The sequence below is a fragment of the Sus scrofa genome, chromosome 1 (genome assembly GCF_054392235.1).
Source record: "Sus scrofa isolate SSC_HxYL_T2T_F1_AM1 chromosome 1, Sscrofa_HxYL_maternal_Yorkshire_Landrace_v2.0, whole genome shotgun sequence".
NCBI lineage: Eukaryota > Metazoa > Chordata > Mammalia > Artiodactyla > Suidae > Sus > Sus scrofa.
The window spans coordinates 276,334,394-276,357,670 of record NC_139383.1 but is presented as its reverse complement, the minus strand read 5'-3'; the positions used below and the strand labels follow the sequence as shown (position 1 = coordinate 276,357,670).

Sequence of the window (23,277 nt, the reverse complement as noted above, 5' to 3'; positions counted from 1 at the left end):
AATGCTATTCAGCAGGATCTCCTTGTAAACTAGAGAAGTTGCCTGGTGGCTTAGTGGGTTAAGGACCCAGAGTTGTCACTGCTGCAGTTTGGGTCATTATATTTTAAAATTGTGTTTAAAACTTATGTTTACCAAAGGGGAAATGTGGTGGTGGATTAAAGGGGTGGGGATCAATATATACACACACTACTGTATATAAAATAGATGGGGAACAAGGACCTACTGTATAGCACAGGGAAAGTTGCTCTATGGGAAAAGAATAACCTACGGGAAAAGAATCTGAAAAGAAGTGGATATATGTATAATTTATTTACTCTGATCAATGCCTGAATTGACACAACTTTGTAAGGGAACTACATTCCAATAAAATAAAAATAATTGGTTAAAAAACCTGTAACATGAGATCTCCCTTCTTACATGTTTTCAATTGCAAGGTACAGTATTAATGATAAGCACAATTGTTGTACAGCAAGTGTCCATAACTTCTTTCATGTTATATGACAAACTCTTTACCAACTGAACAGCAATTCCCCATTGCCCTTCTTCCCACCCCTAGGGGCAACCATTCTAATTTCTCTTTCTATGAATGTGCCTGTTTCAGCTACTTCACATTAATGGAGTCATGCAGTATTTGTCCTTCTGTCACTGGCTTATTTCACTTAGCATGACATCTTCCATGTTTACCATAGGGTCATATATTGCTGGATTTCCTTGGTTTTTAATGGCCAAGTAGTTTTTCATTGTAGGTATACACCATATTTTCTTTATCCATTCGTTAAGGTATAATTAGGTTGTCTGCCTATGTTGGACATTGTGAAAAATGCTGCATGAACATGGGATTGCAAATATATCCTTGGGATCCTGGTTTCAGTTCTTTTGGACTAATACCCAGGAGCTGGATTGTTGGATAATATGGTAGTTCTGTTTTTAAGACTTTGAGGAAACTCTATCCTGTTTTCCATAGTGTCTGTTTCATTTTGCAATCCCATCAATAGTGTACAAGGGTTCCAGTTTCTCCACATCCTCATCAATGCTTGTTATTTTGTTTTGTTTTGCTTTGTTTATTGGTAATGACCATTCTAACAGGTGTGAAGTGTTATCTCATATTTATTTTAATTTGCATTTCCCTGATTGATTACTAACATTGAGTATCTTTTCATATACTCATTGGCCATTTGTATGTCTTCTTGAGAGAAATGTCTATTCAAGTCCTTTGCCCCTTTAAAAAATAAGATTATTTGCGTGCTTTTTTTTGCTACTGAGTTGTAGGAGTTGCTTCTATTTTTTGTAGATTAACATCATATCACATATTTTTTCTGGTAAATAGTTTCTCCTATTCCCTAGAGCCTTTTTCACTCTGTTGTTTCATTTGCTTTGCAGAAATTTTTAGTTTTATATATTCCCACTTGTCTGTTTTTGATTTTGCTACCTATGCTTGTGGCATCATGTACAAGAACTTGTTGCCAGGACCAATGTCAAGGAACTTTTCTTCCAAGAGTTTTATATTTTTAGATCAAATATGTAAATCTGTATCAATTTCAAAATGATTTTTGTAAATGGTTTAAAATAATGGTCCAAATTAATTCTTCTGCATGTGGATATCCATTTTTCCCAACACCATTTATTGAAGAGACTCTACTATCTTCATTGTATATTCTATTTTCTTTTTATTTCTTTGTTCATGGCTATAGATGTTCCTGGGACAGGGATCAAACCTCCACCATAGCAGCAATCTGAGCCACGTCAGTGAAAATGCTGGATCCGTAACTGGCTGGGCAACCAGGAAATGTTTGATTGTATATTTTTGATACCTTTGAAAATTAGTGGTGGAGTTCCCAACATGACTCACTTGTAACAAACCCAACTAGTACCCATGAGGGTGTGGGTTTGATCCCTAGCCTTGCTTATGGGTTAATGATCTGGTGTTGTTGTGAGCTGTGGTGTAGTTTGCAGATGTGGCTCAGATCTGGCATTGTTGTGGCTGTGGTGTAGTCCAGCAGCTGCAGCTTTGATTCTACCCATTGCCAGGGAAATATGCTACAGGTGCCACCTTAAAAAGAATAATAAAAAAAGAAAATTAGGTGATGGTATGTATTTGTTTTTAATCTGGGTTCTTTGTCCTGTCCCATTGGTCTTTATGCCAATACCATACTATTTTGATTACTGTCACTTTGTAATACACATTATTAAGCCTCCAGCTTTGTTTTTTATTCTCAAGATTGTTTTTGACACTTTGGATCCTTTATAATTCTATATGAGTTTTACCATTTCTTTTAAAAAGAAAATTGGGATTTGAGGATTTTCTATAAATTGCATTGAATCTGTGGATCACTTTGTATATTATGGACATTTTAATAATGCATAATCTTCCTATTCACGAAGTCTTTCCATGTATTTGGGTCTTTAATTTCTTTTATCCAATATTTTTGTTTTACAATGGATAAGTCTTTCACCTCCTTGGTTAAGTTTATTCCTAAGTAATTTATTCTTTTTTTTTGTCTTTTCATCTTTTCTAGGGCCATAGTCAAAGCATATGGAGGTTCCCAGGCTAGAGGTCTAAATGGAGCTGTAGTAGCCACAGCAACGTGGGATCCGAGCCACATCTGCAGCCTATACCACAGCTCACAGCAATCCTGGAAACTTAACCCACTGAGTGAGGCCAGGGATTGAACCCACAACCTCATGGTTCCTAGTCAGATTCTTTAACCACTGAGCTACAACAGGAACTACTAAGCAATTTATTCTTTTGATGCTACTGATAGGATTGTGTTTTTAAATTTACTTTTCAGATTGTTCATTGTTAATGTACAGAATCACAAGTGATTTTTTAACCCAGTACACTCTGGTTCCTTTTACATTCCTCCATTGAAACCTCATTATCAATGTCACCTTGTCTTTAAAGCCTAAATGTCACCTTGTCATTACCTAAAATCTCATTACCAATGACCTCCTTGTCATTAAAGCTGATGGACAATCTTCCAGGCTTATTTTGCTTAAACTTTCACCATATTTTGATGTGGATTAATAGCTTCTGCCCCTTGAAACTTCTTCTGTTCTTGGCTTATACGACTCCTTCTTTTCAGTCTTCTTGGCTAATACCTCCTCTATCAGCCTCTTCAATGTCAGAAGTACTCAGCCCACTTCCCTAGGCCATCCTCAGCTTTTATATGAGCCTCCTTCTTCATGTCATTCACTCTGATCAACAGGCACAATAGGTTCAAATAACTGGATTTTTCTTAGTTCAATATTAGGAAAATTGTCAACATTTACATATATGTGAGCCTACAGCAAAAGGACCCCAATCCATTTCCCTTCACTATATTCTCATCCAAGGATGTGATTACAGTGTCTTATTCCATTGTGGGAGCCAGCCAGCCTCCAAGGTGACTATATGGTCAAAGAAGGACTGTGAAGAAGTTTCCTGGTCTCCCATGAGCCATACAGAAGCAATTTGCCTAACCTGGCAAGGTGTTCAGAAGGTGTGCTTGGACATTTTCTCTGATTATATCTACTTTCAGAAGGGACTTATTCTTAGCAATGCATATTAGCAACCTCCCAGTTTAATTTCTGGGATTTCTTGTTTGGATAGAAAACCATTTATGAAAATCTCCAAACACTACCTGCCCCATGAGCTCACTTCTGAATGGTGGCAGGATGTCTTAAGGAAATTGCTTCATATTCTGAAAAAGGCAACAATCTAGTTTTGACTGAGAAGTTTAGGGCTAATCTTTCACTTGAATATGTTATTGCATGGTCACTAATTATATGTTTCTCTTTATTTGAACTTTTTGGAATATCTATAAGATTTTTAGTAAAAGATCTGGATTTATTAATGACTATGTGTTCTTGAGTAAAAGGTGTATGGTACTAATGGCAGAGGGAGGTTTGAACTAAAACACTGTTAGGTTTCCTGGGACCAAAGGGCTTAACAAACTTTATAAATTATGGAAGGTATCATTAATGAATTTATTTGTTTACTATATCCTATGTATCTTCATATTCTAATGTGACTTATGTACTTGGCTGAGAATGAATAAACTGGCACATAAATAGAGGAAGTGGAATGAGTAGAGATATTCCTGGCCAGCCTCCCCAAAACTGAGTGATTGGCGGGAGATAGTGGTGAAAGCCAGGGGTGCCTGTGCAAATAAAAAGGCTATTTCAAAAGGATTGTGTTTCCTTGATGCTGATGGCTTTTTGAATATTGGAGGTTGACACATTGACAGCAATGGCAAGGACTTTTAAGTTGGGCCCCAGGCATCCCTGTGTTCCACTGGGTTGTCATATACCTCTTGTCTTGTTAAATCTTTCTCTTTTTTTGCTTTTTAGGGCCATACCCATGGCATATGGAAGTTTCCAGTCTAGGGATCAAATTGGAGCTACAGCTGCTGGACTACAACACAGCCACAGCAATGCAGGATCCAAGCTGCATCTGTGACCTACAACATAGCTCACAGCAATGACAGATCCTTTAACACACTGAGTGAGGTCAGGGATCCAATTCATATTCTCATGGGTACTAGTCAGATTCATTTCCCCTGCATGCCAATGGGGACTCCTCTCTTGGTTTATATTTAAGCTCAAAAGACTTGTATTCAACTTCAGTTTCTGCCTGCTTATCTTGACTGAAACAAGTTGCTTATCCAGGACATGATGGGCATTTCAGTGAGGACTCTGGCCTCATGGAGAAGAGAAGTATAAGGAAGGGAAAACGTGTTGAGTCCTGTGAATTCACACTGTGATGACACTTTGGTGTTGGGGGAAGTAAATCTGTTTTATAGATTCTTCTGTCTGCCCCCAATGCCCACCATCCTATTCTCCCTGATCTCAAATTGAAGAATCCCCACAGGGCTTTTCACCATCTCTCACACACATTCCAGTGTTTATTGCTTTTACTTGCTTGGATGGTTTCCACATTTGAAACATTCTAGTTCCTTGTCCTTTTAACTTTCATCTGTCAAAATTCAGTTCATCATTGAGGACTATTCAAGAAGACTTTCCCTATACTCTATGGAGTCCATATAATGTCTTATATAAATGAATAGGATTTTCTAGTTCCTTGAGTACTGACCATTGCCAAATGTATGGAAGAGTTACTTGGAGATACTTTTTTCCCACTATTTGGGTGACAGAAGCTTTCCTGCTGAAATCTGGATTCCTAGCAGTAATTAGCCTGGGACTGATCATATATGCAGTCAAGGTCACTGAAGAGACCACATGATCCTGCCTTGAGGTCAGTGCTCTCACTGGTGTTCAACACCCCCTCTTATCACCTCTTTGGGTTGCATGTGAAAGTGCTTAGGAAGGAAATATAACCTGATCACCTCTTAGGTCACCTCCCAATTGGGACATTCTGTCATGTTAATTCTATGAGTGAATTCTGTCCCTTAGTTTTCTGAAACCCCTCTTCATATCTTTGTTTCTCAGGCTGTAGATGAAAGGGTTCAACATGAAAGGATTCAACTGTCGTGTACATAACAGTGGCCACCCGGTCCTTCACCACTGAGTACATGGACAGAGGTCTAAAGTAGACATAGATGATACTTCCATAGAACAGAACCACCACAGAGAGGTGGGAGCTACAGGTAGAGAAGGCCTTCCACTTCCCGCCTACAGAGGGGACTCTGAGCACCGTGATGATGATTCTCAGGTAGGAGAAGAGAATGCAGAGGAAAGGGGCTGCAATGACAGCCAGGGTCTCAGTCATGACCACCATCTGGATGGAGGTGGTGTCAGAGCAGGACAGCTTTAGCACAGGCTGGGTATCACAAAAGAAGTGCTTGATGATGTGGGAGGCACAGAAGGACAGGCGGGACATGAGTAGCACATACAGCATGGAGTGCAGGTGAGAGATGGTGCAGGAACCCAGCAGCAAGAGGAGGCAGTGTCATGGGCTCATAGCCATGTCATAATGGAGGGGGTTGCAGATGGCCACCAGCCTATCTATAGCCATAGAGGCCAGCAGGTAGCTCTCAGTGTTCCCAAAGGCCATGAAGAAGTACATCTGGACCAGGCAGCCCACATAGGAGATGGACTTTGTCTCTGAAAGTAAGGTCACCAGCATCTTGGGCACAATGACTGTGGTGAAGCAGATGTCCATGAAGGACAGGTTGCTGAGGAAAAAGTACATAGGGGTGTGGAGCCGGGCATCAGAGTGGATGGCGAGGATGATGAGTACATTGCCCACCAGGGTGACCAGGTACATGATGAGGAAGACAGCAAAGAGGGGTTTCTGAAGCTGAGGGTCGGAAGAGATGCCCAGAAGGATAAAGTCTGACATGCTGTTGCTGCTGTAGTTCTTTGTCTCCATGTCCATGTCCTTGACCTCCTGGACAGAGTTTGGAGGAGCTCTGGGAGAGATGTGAAGGGGAATTTGACCAGGATGACTTCTTCACCTTCCAGCCTATAATAAAGAAGCCCGCTGCTCTTTGTTAGGATATTATTTCAAGAAAGTACAGAGAGCAGGGGCTAAAATCAAACAGGGGAAATTTAAGTAATTCCAAGGTGCTCCCTACATGAGAAACTAATGTTTTCCAGGATGTTAGGAACTTCTAAGTAGACTAATTTGTCTGAGTTCTTTTTTTTCTTTTCTTTTGGTGGCTACAGCTACAGCATATGGAGGTTCCTTGGCTAAGGGTCAAATTGGAGCTGCACCTGAGGGCTACACCACAGCCATGGCAATGTAGGATCCAAACCTGTGGCAATTCCAAATCCTTAACCAATTGAGCCAGGCCAGCAATCAAACCCTCATCCTTACAGATACAGTGCCAGGTCCTTAACCCACTGATCTACAATGGGAATTCATGTCTGAGTTCTTAATTCTCTCTTTTTTTGTTTTCTTTTTTAATATATATAGTGATTTTTATTTTTTTCCATTGTATCTGGTTTATAGGGTTTTGTCAATTTCTACTGCACAGCATGGCAACCCAGTTACACATATATGTATACATTCTTTTTTTTCACATTATCATGCTCTACTTAATTCTCTTTGGAATGATTCTTCTTCATCTGTTTTTTTGACAAACTCCATTGTCCCACCTCATTTTTCTCCTTGTAGGGGCAGAGGCTCCTGTGTCCCACCTAGAATCAGGATGTTTTTATACCCATGAATGAGGTCATTTCATCACCAAACCTTCCTACTCATATCAGATTCAATCACTTCTCCTTGGTATCCACCGAATTCAGATGAGACTTCTTTAAGTCTTCAGAGAAAAACCTGCTTAATATTTATTTAAGCATTTCTGTTTGGGTAACATGTTCTGGACACTTAGATTCTAAAGTTTTGCTTCCCAGATGCTACTCCAGATAGGAATACTATCCAGAATGGCCTATATTACTGAGATTAATCCTTTCAATATATTGAATTTTGTGATTAAGAAACTATGAAGTTCTTGGTCTAAACATTACAATATTACAGGAAATTAAACCTTGCATGTAAGAGCCCCCTTATCACAAGTGTTCTGGAAAAGACAAGGTAAGAATTATCTCTATTACCGCTATCAAACTACACTGCTCAGATGATAGTCTGAGCCAGGCAGGAAGCAAAAGGAAAGAAACAGGAGGCATAAACTTAGAAAAGATGAAAATGTCACTATTTTATGTAACTTGATTGTATATCTAAAAAAATCCAAGACAGTCATCTGAAAATGTTTTAATGCTGTGACGATTTTAGCCCAGTGGCCTAATACAAGATAAATACAAAGGGAGTTCCTGTTGTGGATCAGTGGGTGGTGAACCTAACTAGTATCCATGAGGATACAGGTTCCACCCCTGGCCTTGCTCATTTAGTTGAGGATCTGGCATTGCCATGAGCTTTGATGTAGATTGCAGACACAGCTTGGATCCCACATTACTGTGGCTGTGGTATAGGATGGCATCTGTAGCTCTGATATGACCCCTAGACTGGGAAGTTTCATACACCACAGGTGTGGCCCTTAAAAAAAAAAGAACACTGTAAACCAATTATAATGGAAAAAAAATAATTATTTAAAAATAAATGGAAAAGCAAAAAACAAAAGCAGATAACTGTATGAAAATTAATGCTCTTCCTATACCTGAAATATATATTGGAGAAAAAAGATACAATTGACAATGGTAAGAATGTCTGTAAAATATTTAGGATCTACCTAAGTGGGGGGGGATGAGAAAGACCAACTGAAGCAAATACAACAGAACACAGAAGGACAGCCTGAATAAATGTAACAAATTTTAGAAATTTAGAAAGAGTAAGATTCAATATTTTAAAATGTCAATTCTTAGATGCCACATATAAGCTTTTCCATACAATATTTGTCTTTCTATGTCTGACTCTCATTAGCAAAATGACCTCAAGTTCCATTCATGTTTTAAATGGCAACATTTCAGTTTTTCCAATGGCTGAATCTAAAAAGGACAAACTCATAGAACAGAGAGTGTTATGGTGGTTGCCAGGTGCTGGGAGTTGGGGGAAATGGGGAGATGTCAGTCAAAACGTACCAGACTTCCTACAAGATGATTAAGTTCAGGAGATCTAGTGTACAGCATGGTGACTAAAATGAGCAATATACTATTATATACTTGAAAATTGCTAAGAGGTAATACACTTCTATTTATTTCATTGAGATACACTTGACATATAACATTATGTAAGTTTAAGGTGTACATTGTGTTGATTTGATATGTTTATATATTGCAGAGTGATTAATAAGGACTCATTATCTAACACCTATATTATATCACATAATTATTTCCTTTTTGTGGTGGGAATAATTGAGATCCAGTCTCATATCATCTTTGAGTTTTTGGTACAATGTCTATCATCACTATGCTATACATTAAATCTCCAAACATTACTTATCTATTGATTATAAGTTTATACCCTTAAATATCTTCACAATTCCCCATCCCACAGACACTTGTAACCACTATTCTACTTAAGGAAGTAGATATTAGATATCCTGACCACAAAAATAGAGATGGTAATTATATGAGGTGATGGATATGTTAATTAACCCTCCTGTGTCAGTCCTTTTGAAATATATGTGTATCAAATCATCATGTTGTACACCTTAAATGTGCACAATGTTATATATAAATTATACCTCAATAAACCTGAAGAAAAGTCAGCTCTTTTCAAATCAGTAAAACTCAATTCACAAATAATAATACCCCAGGGGAACTTTTAATGGGATTTGAGAAGGTCATTCTAAAATTCATCTAGAGGCATGAACAGTCTAGGAAAGACAATTCTGAAAAAATGGGACAATGACAGAGAACTTTTCTAACCCCAAATCATAGCATATAATAGTGAAAAATAATAAAGCAATGATATACACTGAAAAAAAATTCAGTGGCTCATAAAGAGTTTTGTATACCTGTATTTGCATATCATATATAGATCCAGGTCTATGAGAAATTTATTTCATAGCAAAGGAGAATTGATGGACTATTAAAAAAGTGATACTTGTGACAATTGGTTTAACATTTGGAAAAAAAAATAGATTTCTACCTAACCCATATATAAAATAAAACCCACATGGATGAACAACTTAAAAATAAAAAAAATAATAAAATAATTAGATAAAACCAAAGGAACCTATTTTTATGGTCTCAGAATGGAGATGCCATCCAAAGAAAGAAATAAAATGTAGAGGCGCAAATGACAAAATACCATACCCAAAATTGTGACCATAACATCAAAAGAGACCCCAGAGAAAGCTAAGATATAAACTGTTGACTCAAAGAAAAAAAATCTTCAACACATTTACCAAAGAAAACGTAGGAGATGTTCAACCTCAGTGGTGATCAGAAAATATAAATTAGACTGAAATTTAATTTTTTCCCTATGAGATTGTATAGAAGTTCAGAACAAGTTTCCCCAAGATGTGCCATTTTGGCATGTAGATTACTTTGCCGCAAAGGCAACTGAGAACCAGAGAAACTGTGGGCTCCAGAGAAACGATTGCCCCTCCATTACATACCTAGAATTGAAATTAAAAAAAGAATTATTACCAAAGTTAAGCTTTCTCTAACTAGTCCCATGCCTGGCAGGGCAAACATCTAATTACCAAGGTCTGCTGTCCTATTTGTCTTATGAATGACCCTCCAACCTTGAGAGCCCAGGCTCCTATTCCATTCCACACCTCAGGATGGCCTAGTGACCTCATTGAACCTTTCTGTCTTTAAACCTCCCATGTATGTGGAGTCTCTGGCCCTATGGATGGAGTTCATATACAAATAAAATTAAATTTTATTTTCTCCTGTTATTTTGTTTCATGTTGATTTGATTCTTTTTTTAAAATTTTTCCTCTGTACAGCATGGGGACCAAGTAAGACACACATGTATACATCCTTGATTTGATTCTTAGACCACCTGAAAGAAGCTTTGAAGAGTATAGAAACTGCCCCCCAAATATGGTAAATATTTTTTTAGCAATATTCAACGGAACATGAGATACCACCTCATAGCAGTCAGAATGGCCATCATTAACCTGTCTACAAATAACAAATTCTGGAGAGGGTGTGGAGAGAAGTGTACCCTTCTTTACTGTTGGTGGAAATGTAAATTGGTACAGCCACTATGGAGAACAGTATGGAGGTAGCTCAGAGAACTAAATATAGAACTACTGTATGATCCAGCAATCCCACTGCTGGGCATGTATCAGGACAAAACATTCACTGAAAAAGATACAGGCACCCTTATGTTCATTGCAGCACTATTCACAATAGCCAAGACATGGAAACAACCCAAATGTCCACTGACCAATGAATAGATTAAGAAAATGTTGTACAAATATACAATGGAATATTACTCAGCCATAAAAAGACAAACTAATGCCATTTGCAGCAACATGGATGAATCTAGAGATTCTCATACTAAGTGAAGTAAGTCAGAAAGAAAAAGACAAATACCATATGACACCACTTATTTGTGGAATCTAAAATATGGAATGGGTTATCCTATATAAAAGCAAAAACAAAAGCAAAAAACCAGAAAATGATCATGGCCAAGGAGAGCACACTTGGCGTTCCTGGTGAGGGTAGAAAGGGGAAGGAGTGGGATGGAAGGGCATTTTGGGGGTGTTTTGGATGCAACCTGCTATATTTGGAATGGATGGGCAGTGGGGCTCTACTGTTCAGCACAGGGAAATGTGTGTGATTGGATCACTTTGCTAAACAACAGAACTCAAAGAAACATTGTAAATTAACTATACCTTAATAATAAATATACTAATACATAAATAAAAGGAAGAAGACCTTCACATACACTGATAGAGAGAGGGTAATCAGTGTAGACCTTTTGGTCGTCTCTATCAGAACTGAAAATCTTCATCTCTTTATCTAGTAATTATACTCATACAAATGTACTCATTAAAAAAAATACTCAACTTGGGTGAGGACCATACTTGTAGTTTTTAAGTTCCTGCCAAAATCTTCCTGTGTATATTTGGCTTGTTTTTGAAGGATAACATTTACTGGCTACATGAAATATAACTCATGTCCTTACTGAGTCATTACAATGAATAAGTACACAGTCTAAATTGAACCCAATTTTGAATAAAAGTCATACCTTTAGCTCCCCCAAAATTTCTCATATACATGTGGTGTAAAGATATGTACACATGTTTTTATCATTGCATTGCTCATAATACCAATTAAAATAAAGCAAGCAAATAAACAAAACAACTCCCAGGGGAAATTATCTAAATATCCAAAAATAGGTGAATTATTAAAACACTTTATAGTAAATTTGCATTCTTTAATATCACATAGTCTAAAGAATTTAGATGGGTATTGTCAGTTAGCATTTATTCGCCCTGAATATACACCACACACTGAGATAAGTGCTTTAGATGTCTTATTCACTTGATTGTCTCCAAATCCTGAGATAAGCACTATTTTATCCCTATTTTACAGATTAAGAAAATGGTTTTAGCAAAGTTAAATAACTTAGTAAGTGGTAGAGCAGGGATTTGAGTGCAGACAGGCTGACAGCAGAGCGGGAACTATTCCTCACTGGGCTATGTCATCCGTGTTACACTACTCTCTGGGTTCTTTTGTTAAATGACAAAAGAAATTTGCAGAACAATATATACAGAATATTCTCATTTTTGTCCAGAAAGATGTCCCCTTTCTATGCTGTGTTTGTTGTGGTGTGTGTGTTTCTGTGGTGTCCTTGCCTCCTGAAACAGGAGTGAAGGGACAGAATGGGGAGTTCCTTCTGTATTTAACTTTATATTATGCATTTGAATTTGAAAATAAGGGACATATGTTTCTTTTATTAATTTTACAATGGAAGGTAAAAGTTCTCTAAAATTCCACTTCCCAGAGAACTAGAGATGTGTGCATATTTTAAAGTTTTTTCTCTGCCTGGATCTCTACACATGTTATACTCAGAAGTAGGGTTATAATACTTATTCCTATCTTCACAGTTTTGCAATGGATATTTTTGTTAGTGACTATTGTGTCTTCCTGGGAGATTTCTATGGCATAGAATACACTCTGAGAGATGGACAGCTGAGTTGTAATTAGGAAGATGGAAAGGTTTAGTAGATACTCCCCATCTGAGAAAATAACCCTTTGTCCCACTTGTGGGAAATGTATTGATTTGACTCTGGACTCGTTCCCCATGTTTTTTCCCTGTGCCTTTTAGCCTGAGTCCTGGGACTGTGGTTTCCCTGGGGGTGAAGGTCTATCTGACCCTCCTTGGTCTTGAACCTGGAATTCCTCAGATTCATATGACACTTCTCAGGGCAGTAGAGAGTCCCCTTCCCATTTAGCTGAGACTGATAACATTGTATATTCCCTCATGCCTTGGGCAGAACTTTTCTCCCATTTTACCATCAGTAATATGGGCGTGGTTCAACTTTCTGCCTGGGAACTCTTGTTAGTGGAGACTCATATAACATTAAGCATATGCATATAACTGTGATAACATCATAGTGTCAATCATGTGCATTAAATATGTGCAGATTTGTATTCAGTAAAGCTGTTAAAAAGAGGTATGGTTGCAGAGCCTTGAAGTTTGGCTGACTTAATCTGTATAGATAAAGAGAAGAGGACCCTGCTCACTTCTTCCTGAAAACTTTTCAGAATTCCTTGAATTTTGACTGAAATTGGCAGAACAGTCTTACAGGCAAAAGTCAATTCTACTTATTTGCAATACCTGTTTCTTACCCCCAGAGCACAGTTCAAGGAGGTAAGCTCATGTTATCTGATGCCAGATCATTACAGATGGTACTTATTTTGGCATGAACATGCAGTGTACATGAATGAGAGTGCTAGAACTCCAGAAATGAACTTCCTGTGCACCTTCCTAAATATTTAGCCTCTCCTTCCCATGCATTTGGTTTTGCATGACCCACTTAAGGTAGAGGTAGGATGCCACTTTATTAAGAATTAGTGATGATTAAGAAGAAACATGGGATTTTGAGTCACAGTCAACTTAGAGTAAACATCAAAGCACTTTTCCTTTCTTTCAAAAGCACAATTAAATAGCTTGATTAAATTATGTGCATTTTTAAGGTTTTTTGGCTGCAAACTCAGTATGCAGAAGTTCCTAAGCCAGGGGTGGAACCCTTACCACAGCAGTAACCAGAGCCACAGCAGTGACAATGCTGCATCCTTAACCTTCTAAGCCACCAGGGAACTCATTTATTATTAATTATATACATCATTTCACCACTTTCCTGTTACTTAAATAATATGTTATATGCTAACACATTTTCACATGGTATAGCATGGTGTAAATAAAAGTGATTATGGTTATTAATAAAACATTTTGTGTTAATGGCAAATAAAAATGTAGTTGAGTTAAAGAGTTTGGCCTGATTTTTTCAGTTTTTAATATTATTATTCATACAATAAATTAAAAATTATATTTAGATAATGGGACTTGTCATCAGTTAGTAGCTGGAAAGGACCAGGAGGGACCAGGAATCTGCCTAAGCCTTTGAAATCACACTATTCCTCCTTGAAAGGTATTTACTCCCTTCCTAGATAGATGGCAAATAGAGACCATCTCTGTACTTCTCAACTTTCTTCATTAGACTTTTCTACTTTGTGGGCATTCATCAGCTCAGGTTGGTTTCTCCTTCCTTGCTTCTTCACCACTTAAGCAGCATGCTTCTCCTAGCCATCAGCCCCATGACACCAGGGAGCACAAATGTGGAACAAAGAATGCCCTTTACAGCAAGATAGAAAAGGCATAGGGGTAATACCCAGAGTGAGCAAGGACAGCTGAAAAGTAACTAAACTGAGAAAAGTTCAGTGAACATTTATTGGGCATGTTCTGTCTTAGCTCTTTTTTCTTTTTTGTTATTTTTGTTTTTTAGGTCTGTACCTGCAGCATATGGAAGTTCCCAGCTATGGGTAAAATTGGAACTGCAGGTACCAGCCCTTGCCAGAGCAACAGCCACATGGGATCCAAGCTGTGTCTGCAATCTATGCCACAGCTTATGGCAACACAGGATCCTCAACCCACTGAGTAAGGCCAGGAATCGAACCTGTGTGCTCATGGAAACTGGTCAGGTTTGTTACTTCGGAGCCACAAGGGGAACTCCCTGTGCTTACCTCTTGTAACCTGCAGTACAGCACTGTGATGTTAGTAGTATTATTCTCCCGTTTTTATAGTTAAAGAAACTGAAGTTCGGAGAGTCCCTGTCATTATATACAAGATTCAAACTCATGAATTCCTGATTTCAGATTGTGTGTTTCAAACGACTTGCTCAAACATCCCTCCCAGACCATCACCAGTTGGAGAGAACTCAGCTGGCAGGTCCTTTGCTGGCAGAAGTCCTCGGTCCTGCCAACAGCCTGAAGCTTCCTTGCTGACCTGCTCCTCCTCCTCCATCCTTTGCTCCTTGCATTCCACAAAGTCATAGGCTCTTCTCTCTACCATGTCTTCACAGGGGAATGATTGTGGAGACTTTGGACCTTAGCTCTGTCAGTCTGAGCAAACACGGGCTCTCTGCATTCCCATCATCAGTATCTGACCTTAGAATCTTTCCCGAGACCAGTTTTTTATTTTATTTTATTTTATTTTATTTTATTTTATTTTATTTTATTTTATTTTATTCATTTTTAAACATTTTATGGAAGTATAGTTGATTACAAGGTGGTGTTAATTTCTGCTGTACAGCAAAGTGATTCATTTATACATATACACATATCCATTCTGTTTCAGCTTCTTCTCCCATGTTGGGTATCACAGAATATTGAGTATAGTTCTCTGTGCAGTACAGCATGTCCCTGTTCACCACCCATTCCATAAACATCAGTGTCACACTTTGACACCAACCCCCAATCATTCCCTCCCTTTCATCTCTGGTAAACAGGTGTTTGATTTCTAAGTCTGTGAGTCAGTTTCTGTTGTGTAAATAAGTTTATTTGTATCATTTTCAGCAACATGGATGGACCTAGAGATGATCATACTAAGTGAAGTAAGTCCAAGACAAATATCATAGGATATCACTTACAGTTGGAAGCTAAAAAATTGAACCCATGTTTTCTGAAACCCAGCTTCTCCTTGTCTCCTCTCTTCCCACTGCCTGCAGTAAGACACAGGTGTGCAGCCTACTTAACTGGGATGTCCTGCTCCGGGGTCTGCAGTGCCCTTTTCAGGATGGTCTTTCCCTCCTCCCCTTTCTGAACTCTCTCCTCTCTGCTGAAGTTTCACTCCCCTATTCCCATTAAAGCTTTACTTAGCCCCTGTTATTGCAGATGTCAAGGCAAGTGGACTTTTACAATATGCCCACTGGAATCCTTTTTGTGAATAATTGTCTTTTCTCTGTCTTAATACATCTTGGTATCCATCTGATCCCCCAGAGGGGCTTAAATTCTTGTGGAAAACCAGTCTCTTGCATCCCCTGCTGAGCTGGCCATGCCTCACCCAGGTATCTCCACCTTGAGACCCCCACTTCATTGAAGCCCTTGCCCACGTGCATTCTCAATCCCAGTCATGTCCTAGTTAAGAATCACACAGTGTTTACATGTGCCAGACACTGTTCTAGGAACTTCACATACATTGTCACCCTTAGTCTTTATAGACCCCAATTTACAGACAGTGAGCTTGAGGGAAAAGGATTGAAGTGACTTCTGAAGTCCACACAACTAGGTGGGGTGGAGTCTGGTGGTTTCAGAATGTGTGCTCTTAGCCCCTGCCTGATCCTATTTTTTTGTTCCCTTGTTCCATTTCTGACCCATCTCCTGGCTAAGATAACTGTGTGGTTCTGGGTTGTAGGATGTGGGTGGTGCCCTTTAAGGCAGGAGCTAGTTCTTCACCCAGAGTAGGTTCTACAAAAATGTGGGATCTGTGTTTCAAAGGAGAGAGAGGGAAAACTAGAGGAGGGTCAATGTTTCCTGGCTTTTGAGATGAAGGAGGGAAGATGGAGTTAGGAAAAGATCACAGGAAGATGTTATCCCTGGGGGTCTGTTGCCAAAGACCCCTCAGCCTGCCTACCTGTGGGCTTGACAGATGAGATTCTGGGTCCTGACCAGGCCTGGGGTCCTGCTGATAGGTTGTGATCAGGCTCTGAATCTCTGAGGCAAGAGGCAGCTTGAAATGCTGCTCTAACTTCAGGACTCTGCTGGTTCTTCTCTCTGTCTGCAGTGGGAACTGCTGACAGCACGGAGCATCAGGGGGGTGTCCTCCCCAAGCCCCCAGCCAGCCAGAGCCCTGGGGCAGGAGCCCTGCAGCCTTCCCAGGAGGAAGAGCCTTCCTGATGCCCTCATTGATCTCTGTGTCAAGGAGCCTGGGAACCTGAGCTCCAGGGGTGTAGCCTCTGCACCTGGGAAAGACAGTGGAGCCATGCAGCCACAGGGCTGGAGGTGTGTTCATGCAGGTGCATGTGCACTATGCATATGTGTGTGCTGGTACCCTGTATGTGCTGTCTGGACATGCTTGTGCTCCTGTGGGTGTCACTGTAGGCAGCACAGAGAGGTGACACGCTCTGACATCTCTGAGCACCTGTGTCCACATGGATGATGGTGTCTAGGTGCAGGTGTCATGTAATGGCAAGGCATTAAGGTACAAGCTCTGGAGCCAGATGAATAGAATGAGATGCTGGCTCTGCCTCTTAGATGCTGTGTGATCTTTTGCAGTAGTCACCCATTCTGAGCCTCATTTTTTGTTGTTGTTTACCTTTCTTAAGCATTTCATTTTTTTATATTTCTTAAGCCAGACTTCTTGCTTTTGAATCCCAGTTTCACCATGACTGAATGGGCATGTTATTTAGCTTCACTAACCCACCTTGCCTCATCTCTATTTGAAGACAACTTTTGGAATCATTTTTATTTCTAATTTTTCCTCTTTAACTCGACTTTTCTTTTAGAGCAATTAAGGTTCACAGCAAAACTGATCATAACGAATGAAGTGTCTCATATCCTCCATGTCCACACACAAGCACAGTCTCCCCTGTTGTTAACATGCTGCATCAAAGTGGTACATTTATTATAGTGGATGAGCTTACCTTGGTATATCTTTGCCCATAGTCCTCAGATGATATTAGGGTTCTTTCTGGGTGTTGTGCATTCTGTGGATTTGGTAAATGCATAATCATATGTAATCACAGAGAAGAGTTTCATACAAATGATTTCACTTCCCTAAAAATCCACTGTGCTGTCTGCTCACCCCTCCCAAGACATATGGAAGTTCCCAGGCTAAGTGTTGAATATAAGCTGCAGCTGCCAGCCTATGTCACAGCCATAGCAACACCAGATATGAGCTGCATCTATGACCTATGCCACAGCTGTGGAAATGCCAGATTCTTATCCCACTGAGTGAGGCCAGGGATTGAACTGGCATGCTTGTGGATACTAGTCAGGTTCTTAACATGCTGAGCCACAGTGGGAACTCCCATTTAGCCTTTTTGTGTCTGGTGAAAAGAAAATTTGTGGGATGACATTCATTTGGAAGAAAATATATTTAGATATCTACTGTATATAACATATAAAAAATAATTTCCAGATGAATTTGAAGATTAAGGCAAAAATCTATAAAACTGTAACAGCATAATATAGAATATTTTTGTAATCTTGGGGTAAATCAACCCTTCCACAACAAATATAAATCCTGAAGCTCTAAAGAAAAAGACTGACAGATCTGACTACCTAAAAGTGAAAACATATGTGATAAATGGTTCCATGAACAAAGTTAAAAGAGAAACAAAAGACTTGGAGAAAATATTGATCTATAAATATGTCCATACAATATAATTCATATAATATCTGCACAATACAGAGGATCCCAATAAAATAAAAGAAAATGATAAATATTCCAGTTATGGCAGGGACAGTGATATTTATCAAGTATTCCATATAAAAGCAAACTTCTCACCACCTGCAGTTTGGTATGAATACTTTTATGTATAGAAGGCATAGGGTACATCTGAACAATGTGCATGTAGAAGATGTTCATAGAAGTATTAATTATAATAGAGACAAGAAAAAATAGAAACTGTCCAATGTCCAGGAATAGAGAAATGGTTAACTAAAATATAGCAGCTTTATACTATTAAATTGTATTAAAATACTACAGAGGGAATTCCCATTGTGGCTCAGGGGTATCAAAACCAACTAGAGTCCATGAAGATGTGGGTTCCATCCCTGGCCTTGCTCAGTGGGTTGAAGATCTGACATTGTCATGAGCTGTGGTGTAGGTTACAGATGTGGCCCAGATCTGGCATTGCTGTGTCTATGGTGCAGGCCAGCAGCTGCAGCCCTGATTCTACTCTTAGCCTGGGAAATTCCATATGATGCAAATTAAGCCATAGAACAAACAAAAATACTAAGGGAAAGTTAAAAACCATAGTGTAGACTGTAGATAGTAGTGACTTCAAACCGAGTCATCTCCAAGACATTTTGTTACGTGAAAATTCATGTTGCAAAATAATATATTTATGTAGTGTGATTTCAATGCTGTGAATCTCTAGATTTGCCAATGAGAAAATATATTTCTAGATATAACAAGTTTGTGGGTGGGACTTTCAATTTTTATTTTATCATTTCAGTTTGAATCTTACAATTTGACAGCATTCATGTGTTAGTGTCCTTAGGAAATAAAAATTGGAAAATAGAATGAAAGATCAGAAACATAGAATTACAATATTTTAATAGAGTGCCTTCAAGTCATCTCTCAGCATCAATTTTTTTCTCTTTGGTAACACCTGCCCCATGTGGACATTTCCAGTCCAGGGCTTGATTCTGTGCTACAGCAGCAACCTGAGCCACGATGGTGGCAATGCCAGATCCTTAACCTACTGGAGCAGAAGAGAATTCCTCCGCATCAAATACTGACATGTTAAAAAATTTAAAAAAACCTCTTATGATATATGAAAACATACCTAGGAGAGAGGGTAAGGTTATTAATTTGCTGAACCCTAAAATCTCCACATTCACACCAGCAAATTCTAAGACAACTGGGATCCTCTAAAGAGATCAGTGGTTCTCTAACTTGGATGGTGACTGGAATATCCTGGGAGCATTAAAACTACGGATACCAGGGTGGCATCTCAGAGATTCTTATTTAATTGGTGTGGGGTGTGGTCCTGGGCATCAAGATTATTTTAAATCTCCCCAGGCAATGCTAAATGCACAGAAGATGCCTGCTTTAGATAAAGTAGACACTATCACAAAGATTTTTCATTAAGAGACCAAAAGGAATAGGGGGATTGAATTGTATGCATCAAGGATAATATTATCCATGGAATAACAGGGGAAAAGGGCCCTGATAGAATTATTTTAAAAAGCCCCTCCCTCAAGTGGGATGGACTGGCAATCTGGGGTTAAGAGAGGCAAAGTATTGCCTTTGAAATGGATATGCAATGAGTTCCTGCTGTATAGCACTGGGAACTATATCTAGTCACTTATGATGGAGCATGATGGAGGATAATGTGAGAAAAAGAATGTATTTATATCTGTTACTAGGTCACTTATCTGTACAGTAGAAAATTGACAGAACACTGTTAACCAGCTTTAATGGAAAAAAATAAAAATTAAAAAAGCCCCTCCATCTAAAACTTGTTATTCAGGAGTTTCCTTCAGTGCTTCCCTTGAGGATTGGCCTCAGATGAGAGGAGGCAAATCCTCAGAGATATGGTATCCTCTTTCACCTTTCTAGAATTAAAGCAGAATGTGGCCCCTTGAGAACAGCACAGGAGGAAAACCAGGACACTCATAACAATGTGTAAGGAAAGTTTCTGAGCCACTGCCACTGCAGAAGCTCCCTCAGAGGAATGAGGTCCCATCTTTGCTTTTTAACAAGGCTCAAGGGAGATCTTGCTGGTGAACCTCAAGGATCCTTTCCTTTGATGCTAATTAACCACTCAGGGCAGCTCCTTATGGCTTAATCAAATAGAGTCCAGAGGTAAAAATTGGCTCCTCTTTGTGCATGGTTGATTGGGAATTAAACCTGGAGTCTCTTAGCAAAAGTCAGTCTCAGTGTATCCATGGGTCACAACTTATCCCAACACAGACCTTGGTCAGAGAAACAGACCACTCAGGCACCCCCTTCCCACTGTCTAGTCAGAAAAACATGCTCTCTTTTGAGGACAAAAGTGTTGATCTTATCAGAACGTTGGCTTATCTGGTTGAGAACCCTTCCAGAATGGAAGCCAAAGAAAGGCTCTGGGGAAAGTCATGACTCTCCTTAGTGATATCCTCATGCAGGTTAAGGTGTGGCCTCAGACAGTGCCCACTTCTCCCCATAGTGTTTGGCTTTGCAGTTGGGGTTTCCCCTTGATCAACTCTGAGTTTGAGTTCTGTTTACCACTTCCCTGCTCATGACTTTGGACAAGTCACTTCACCTCTTGAAATTCAGTTTTCTCATCTTTTTTTTTTTTTGGACAGATCCTCCCACAGGTTTATTTGTACAAATAGCACAGGAGGACACCAGCCTCATATAGACAGCAGCACAGAGATCACACCAGTGCTTCTGTCCTCACACTGGCAGATAAACACCTCTATTGTGGAACCTTGGTGGGGGCTTGGGCACTTTTAGGAGCCAGAACCAGAGCTGGACCTGTAGCTGTACCTCCAGCTGCAGCCTTGGCCTTGGTCTGAGCCTTGGCATGGGACTTTGGCTATAAGAGCCTGAGACCCTTGTCCATATGGGAATGAGCATGTTTCCCAAGCTTGCGGTGAGCAACATAGGCAAGTCGACTGAGTTTGTGGCTGCCACCCTATGGGATATTGGGCTTGACCTCCTTGGGTTTTACAAGAACCTTGATAGCTTCAGCACATGCATTCATGGCCTTGGCTTTGTTGGCCTACATCTTATTTAGGCCCTTCTCATTGTGATTCTTGGCAAAGTGCATGTTCCTCAGGAACTTGAGGTCCACCCCCTTAAGGGGTTCATATAATTGTGATCAGGGTTTCTTGATGCTGTTTCTGTGCCACTTTTGGGACTGATTATGCGTGGTGTGGTTCTTGGACTTGACCATACCAAGTGTCTAGAGAGACTCATTCAAATTAGAGAATGAATGAGAGAACAAAAGCCAGGTTGGTAGGGAGAAGAGAGATGAACATCAAAGAGACATGGCAAGACCCACTGCATGGTGACTAAGAATGGCATCTCCGTTGGATTATCATCACACAGTATAAAGAGTAATGAGAACCAGTCTCCATTCTCAAAAGATAGCCCTAGCTGTTATGCATGGTGACAAATGAATGGAACAAGGTCAGATGTCAGCCACAGATTCCTGTGTAGGACCAAAAGATAGAAGAATCTGATGAAAGAACTGCTTTCTCTTTGGATACCTGAAGAGGAAGTTGCATAATCCATGAGAGTTTAGAAACAGAACTTTGAAGGAGCAATGATAGCCATGAGAAGAGGGAAATGATGAATGGGGCTAAATTACAAATCAAAAGTCACTGAGAAATTGTTGGATTGGGTTGAGAAAAAGCAGAATTGAGTTACAATTACCAAAAAAATAAAATTAGGAGTTCCTGTTGTGGTGCAGTGGAAACAAATCTGACTCATATCCATGAGGATGTGGGTTAGATCCCTGGCCTCATTCAGTGGGTGAGGGATCCAGCATTGCCCTGAGCTGTGGTGTAGGTCACAGATGCAGCTCGGATCATGAGTTGCTGTGTGGCGTAGGTCAGCAGCTTCAGCTCCAATTAGAAGCTAGCCTGGGAACTTCCACATGCTGCACGTATGGCCCTCAGAAGCTAAAATAATAATAATTAAATTAAGTTAAACTATTGAACTGAAGTTATAGAAACAAAGTTCCAATTTTGCTTGCCCAGGTTTTGAGGCTTATGGTGACTGTGAGAATTCACTTCGTATATGTACCAGTGCTTCTTGCACCCACATCCATTGCAGCCATTGTAACCCATCTTTAGTCATCCTTCTTCATTCATGCGACTGGGAGGCACAGGTTTTCTCACACTAAGTAGTCCTTATCAATACTTGAGAACTATTAGGCATGAAAGTTAAACATAATATGCTACACATGTAATAAAGGAATGAAATTGAGGAATAAATCCTCACCCACACTCTGCCCTACTCTAGGATAGGGATGACTGAGGCAAAATCAAAGTGATTTAAAGATTCCTATTATATCATTTAAAACTTCAAGATCCTCCATTAGGTCCTTGCCTAAAATACCACGAAAGATTAATTTGGTTGACTTCAATATTTCTATCTACTAAAATGCAAATACTAGAAGAGAGACACAAACTGCCATGTTTCACAACAGCACTGTACAAAATAATTCATCTGACTGCTGTTCTTTCTTATTTTATTGAGATATAGCTGACATATTAGCTTCAGGTGTACAACCTAGAGAGTCGATATTTTTATAGATTACATACAATATGAAGTTATTACAATGTTATTGACTATATTCCCTGTGCTGTACATAACATCCCTGTGATTTATTTATTTTTATAACTAGGAATTTGCACCTCTTAATCCCCTTCACCTATTTTGCCCATATCCGCACCCCCACCTCCCACGACCTCCCCTCACGTGTGGCAACCACTGGTTTGTTCTCTGAGTCTATTTATGTTTTGTTATATTTGTTCATTTGCTGGAGTTTTTTGATTCCAAACATAAGTGAAAACTATGGTATTTGTCTCTCTCTCTGATTCTGAATGTTTTTCTGTGTAATTCATTCTTTACCTGAATTGAAAGTATCTTTCATATAAGGTATTTTAAACCAAAGTCTTCTTACTATTAACTTACATCCACTGATTTTTTTTTAAATTGAAGTATATCCTTTTTTTTTTATTTGACTGCCTCTTGTGGCCATAGAAAGCATTCCTTTTTTCTTTTTTCATCTTCTTTTTTGTCTTTTT

General features: G+C 39.3%; 2 pseudogenes; both read right to left on the bottom strand.

Annotated features, from left to right (window-relative positions):
• Window positions 1-5,367: 5,367 nt before the first annotated feature.
• Window positions 5,368-6,337, bottom strand: LOC110257102 (olfactory receptor 1L4-like; annotated as a pseudogene).
• A 14,599-nt stretch (window positions 6,338-20,936) lies between these two features.
• Window positions 20,937-21,416, bottom strand: LOC100517995 (large ribosomal subunit protein eL29 pseudogene; annotated as a pseudogene).
• Window positions 21,417-23,277: the final 1,861 nt, after the last annotated feature.